This window comes from Molossus molossus, unplaced genomic scaffold (genome assembly GCF_014108415.1).
Source record: "Molossus molossus isolate mMolMol1 unplaced genomic scaffold, mMolMol1.p scaffold_m16_p_1, whole genome shotgun sequence".
In the NCBI taxonomy this organism is placed as follows: Eukaryota; Metazoa; Chordata; class Mammalia; order Chiroptera; family Molossidae; genus Molossus; species Molossus molossus.
Genome location: NW_023425344.1, coordinates 169,048,105 through 169,054,104, shown reverse-complemented (window position 1 = coordinate 169,054,104; position 6,000 = coordinate 169,048,105).

Genomic DNA, 6,000 nt, shown 5'->3' with positions numbered 1-6,000 from the left:
ATTAGATCATGTATAACTAAAGGAGTACTCAATTTGGCACCCCAAGTTCTAAAACCTAACTTGCTCCAAAGTTAGGTTTGACCTCAGCAAGCAATAGAGTTATAATAGCAGGAGTGAGTTCTACATTGTTACTATAGAAAATTGCTGTAGGGGCATAAATAAGAAGCTAACTTTATCATAAATAAGAGGAGCAACTTAAAAGTTCATTTTAAATATTCTAATTGTTATTAGAAACTCAACAAAACTACCAGTAAGAAAAAAAAAACTTGTATACTTAATTATACTATATTATTTAATACTATTTTATTGTACTATATTATGTTATACAATACATAATACTATTCTATATTATATATTATGCTTTAATAGTTTATGTATTTCATTTCATTAATCTGTAAAAAATAAAATAACATATTATCTACCATGTCAAATAATTAAATGTGTTTCTTTAGTGAGATATAAAAGGGAGGCTGGGGCTAATTTCCAGCTTTACCAAATAGGATTAATCCTGGCTACTTTGCATAAAACATAGGTATAAGTTGGCCATTGAAGACATTGTCATTGACAGTCTCATAGGAGATGCCTGGTATCAATTTTTAAATATTTGTTTAGGAAAACAATAGGCTAAATTTAATTTCTAATAAAAATCAAAGCAGACCCTTTAAATAACCTTTTTAAGCAGTAGCTTTTATCTTTCCTGAAATGCCTAAAATTAATTTCTGTTTTTGTGTGGCAGGAAAAAACTGCCTTAGTTCTATTGTTCAAAGTTCATACTTCTGCTGTGAAATTGTTGGTTATTAAGATCACTTTGAAGCAAAAATATTTTCTCATATATATTTTTAATTATTTAATGCTCATCATTTATTTTCAAAGTATACCCTAGCTGTTCTGTAGTAAATTTTGGATTTCTTCTCAGCAACAGTCTTTGTCTTCTTCGCCAAACCGTACTATTGACCTTTGTAAATACAATAAGCAATTCCAATGTGTGACTACATTGGTTTAATTTCTCTCATTTTTTTTTTTCTTCTTGGTATATTGTAACTAATGTCTTTGGATATATTTTAACTAAAATTTCACTTAGATTATCCCGATCTAATACTTATGTTTATGAATAAATATTATCTTTAGAGTTGTTTCTAATTTTCATGTCATCTTTCCCCTCTTTTGACCAGAATTCCCAGTGCTAAGACCCTCTCACCTAGGACCTAGCCTGGATTCACCTGCCCCCTTGTGGTGTTCCTCTCTGAATAGTTCATTGATTTCTGGATTTTGGATTTGGTATTACATAGCCTGAGAAGAGAAATCTCCTTATTCTTGTCCAACAGTTTAAGGTCAGACAGGTTTCTTCTGGGAGTCACTGACTAACATAAAAAGATATACTTTATTTTAATTTAATTCAGAACACAAGAAGAAAATTGGGACTATAAAGAAATGAGTACCTTGGGATAAATAACGATGTTTTATCTAGAATCAGTATTAGTGACTAACAGATTGATAAACTAGAGAGATGTTTCAGAAACTCCCATAAACTTAAAATCAATTTTCTTCCCAGTGAGCGGGAGAAAGAGGAGGTGAATGCTGTTCGATTTTATTTACATTTTAAATAGATTATCTATGTATTTCCTTTCATCAGAATGAATCCATAAGCATAAAAAATGAATTAAACCTTACAGTCTGTCTAGCCGACTATGTCTGACACAATTGATTCAAATAGATTTTTGTTTCCTTCCCTTAGAAAAGGAACTCCTTCATGCACTGCAGGACTGACTTTGCATCTTCAGGTGGAGTCGGTCGCATTTGCACATGGGAAAGGGAGGCGTATGTTCAGTGAGTGGATTACCTGGTCACCAATTCAGGGACATCTTGTAGCAATAAGGAATTAAGAAGTATGCCTCTAGTCAATAAAGATAAAAGAAAGAAAAAGGGGGAGAAAGCACTATTTGTAGAAATAATTTTTCTTTCTGAGAAGGAAGAGATAGGTTAATAAATTATTTTTAACAAGATTCCAAGTAAAATTTCAAAGATATTTTTTTCTATCTGTAAACTGTAAAGTAAGTATTTCTCATGGAAAGGATGTCTCTTTCGATCATGTTCCCCTCCCACCCCTTCCCCTCTCTCGAAGCCAGATTTGATTGAATAATGGTGATCCTCTGTGGCATTTTAAACATCATGCCACCTCACTTGAGATCTAGAGGAAGAAACAGTATGCAGCCTTCACTAAAGTCATCTGTAGTCCAACTTCCAAATTTCTAGCACCTACCGCTCCTTTGCTCCGTTTCTCATACATTTGTAACAGTTGACCTACTAACAGGTTCCCAGAAACACAGGTTCAAATTTTGGCAGGCTTACCTCACCTCTTTGTCCTTCCAAAGTACATAAATGCTAAACTGTGTTCACAGTGAGGGAGAGTCATTCCAGTGAGACTTTTAAAACCGAGACCCTTTCTTGTCCCTACCAAGTTACTGCCATCCTCGCCAAAGGAATAAAGTTTGTCAGTGTGCCCTTGGCATAATTTCTTCAGCCTGGATTAAACGCAGGTGACTGGGAGTCTACCTTATCTCCACAGGGCATTAGTCACTCTATAAAAGTTAAATTTATTATGAAATGCTTTGCTTGTGTTAACATATATCTTCTCTGGGAAGTTGGAAACAAAGGCATGTCCTTTAAGACTCCATATGGGGAAAACACATCCTCCTGTGGAATTTAACCTTAATTTGAACCAAGATCTGTGAAAGAAAAGCACTTCGGTGTATTGTTCCCTTGCTCCACCCATCTCTCCCCTTATCTAAATGGGGTTACTGTTGCTTCGTGTTTTTTAACTCTTCCCCTTCTAAACCTTGTTTTCCTGAGTTAAAAATGTATCTTAGAAGTATATTAAAATAATTGTAGCAAGAATTACGCATTGTTTTGAAGGATATGTGGTTTTGTTTAATATATTAATTCTGATAATCTTTAAAATTAAATAAGTGTACAGCCAGGTTATACTCATATATCTAATTGTTAATTTTGTTAATTTCTTTTATCTTTATTGACTAGAGGTCTTATTTTTAATTCCTTAACAGAGGATTCCTTGCAAAAAATATTTTATTTCCTGAAAATCTTTTCTAAGATTCTCTTACTAGCAAACATTGTCATGTATGCATAATTTCCACTTTATTAGAAGTAAAGAATAATTAGAACTAAGAAAATTTTACATTAGGAATGATGAGGAAATATGTTTGAAAGACCAGTTTTCAACCCTTGTTTCCCTTCAGTCTGTTGCAAAGTCTTTGTAATGCTTTGAAAGCATCTAAATCCACAGGTGCTCCACACTCCTTTGAAAAAGCAAAACCAGCACCTCCATTGCTGTGTCCCCATCATAAGAGACTAGTTGTTTATAAGGATCAAGGAAACTTTGCAAAAATAACTTTTAAGTTGATATTTAAAAAAAAATACTGCTAACATTAATGCTTAGATTTTTTTAATATCATCTACTCAAAAATCTACAATTATTTAAATGATTTTTTTCTTCATTGATTTTTGTTACATTAAGGAAAAATTCAAACTAATTATTCATATAAGCTTAGATTTTTTTTTCTAAAAAATGTGTATGAACATGATTTTTTAAATAGATGTGTACTCAACTCCTCTACTCAATAACTATCTTTAGCATTATTAAACTGAACATTTCCTAGCCAAAAAAAAAAACTTACAGATCCTTTGGTTACATATTTCATTATCACATAGTATATCTTCTTTAAGCTACAATACTGAAATTAGTTTGATAATTATGTGTTTTAGAAATATGGAATATATACATAGTACATTTAGGATGTTAGGACATTTATTATAATATCAAATCAGGGCATCATTGTTCTCCTCAGCCCCACCTACCCTTGGTTCTGCTCTAACCAATCTTCATGGGAAAATCATGAAAGTTTAGTTCTACCACTTGTCAACACTTGTCAAAGAAAAGAATGAAAAGTGTGAACTTTGTAGATAATGGGAAGAAACAATTTGACAAAAACTGAAATATAGGAGCAAGAAAAAGAGAAAGAACCAAAAGTAATTCCAAATAATCACATATATGAATTATGGTAATTCTCAAAGTATTTGTAAAATTGGATAAAAGAGGGTAGGGTATGTGAATGTGTGTGTGTGTGTGTGTGTGTGTGTGTGTAAAAATAAAGACAATAGTGGTCTCTACATATTAAATTTCAAAGATGTGAAGATATGGCAAAACAACTAGAATAAAAAAATATGGAGCATCTTTACTGACTATGAGCTATATTATTTTGACAAAACTATGTTAGACAAAAAATTTTAAAATAAATTATAGCATAAATTCCATGAAAGGTGTTTATTCATATTAATTTTTATGTTTGAATCTCCAGCACTGACTAGAACATATGAACATTGAGAAGCAATGTTTAAAAATATTTAGCCAAGTCAAAATAGTCCTTGCCCAATGAAATCACAATACAATAGCATCACAAGAAGTGTGGATAATGGACTACAGCAATGTGTGAGGGTTAGGGGACAAGAGAATCAGTTGTAAAACATCTAAACTCTATTAATATTCATCATTTAATGACTTACAATATTTACCATACAAGTGAAGGTGAAAGTCTTGTTCTCAGAGGAAATGTTTCTAGTCTGATATATTTAAAAGTCTTCAGTATTTTTCTAAAAGTATGTCTAGCTGAGAGAAGTGAAAGTGATAATAGAGGGGGTTTTATTGTTTGTATTTGTCAATAATTCAGACAACACCATACCTGGGGCTGGGATCACAAAGTTGAATAAGGCATAGTTTCTGCCCTCATGAAAGTCATGGTCCAGAGGGAATGATATAACTGTAGATAATTACAATATACTATGACAGGTACTATAATAAAACTAGGCTCAGAATGCTTTGGCAGAACAGGTGAATGGGCATCTTGCTCTTTCTTTAAGATTAAGGAAGGCTTCCCAGAGGAGATGGTGTTTGAGCTAAGTGCCACTGGGATAGGCAATTAAGGGTCCATCATGACTGCAATAAACAGTTTCTACTGTAATGAGAGACAAAATCCAGATCGCAAGGAATTAAGAAGTGAATGAAAAATGTAGAAATGGAGAGAGTGTATAAGGACTACTTTTCCCAGGAAATTGTCTGCTAACTCTCCTTACTCGCTGACTCTTAAAAAAAAAAATTTAATAAGGAATATCACATTGCATAGCATAAGTAAGTCTAATGATAGGAATGGATTTTTTTCTAAGTGTTAGTTGCATTCCACTTGTACAGGCTCAATGAGTCCTTTCAGCAAGAGCTTTCGCACTTGAAGGAGGGTTATATCTACATCTTTGCATTATAAATATCTTTGATCTTGAATTCTTCTGTTTTTCCTTTCTACTCTGGAGCTCCACAGTCTCAGTTGCCAAGTACACCCCAGTGAAACTTTCTCCTTTCTTCCTCTTTTCCATCTTTTTCATAAATCTCTTTATACCTCTAATCATATATCCTCAACTGATTCAAATATTTTATTATCCATAGCTTTTCTTTCTAATGCTAAATATCTACTGAATAAACTCCAAACTCCTTAGAGCATGCAAGCCTCTCCAGATTTTTGTTCCAGCCTACTTTATCAGCTTTACCTTCCTGTAGCCTCTTTTTTCATGCTTCAACTTTACCTGCCCCTGAATGTACCCAGAACTTTCTGGCTTCCATTTCCTGACACTGTTGCCTCCACCTGAAATTGCCCCTTCCCAGCAATCTCATATCTAGATGTAGCTGACATTTATGGTCTTACCCGGTTGTCATATTCTTCATAAAAGCCTTTCTTGATCTTCTCACATAAACTTTTTTTCTCAACTCTTAGTATTTATATGTGCCTCTCTGTACCCTTCATTCATTCATTTATTTAATAAACCTTTACTGAGCACCTACTATATGCCAGAAACTGAAATTGCCATTTTCTACTTTTTTCTCACAGTTGAATAACTGTATTGTCTCATCACTCCTATCAGACTACAAATTATTTGAGA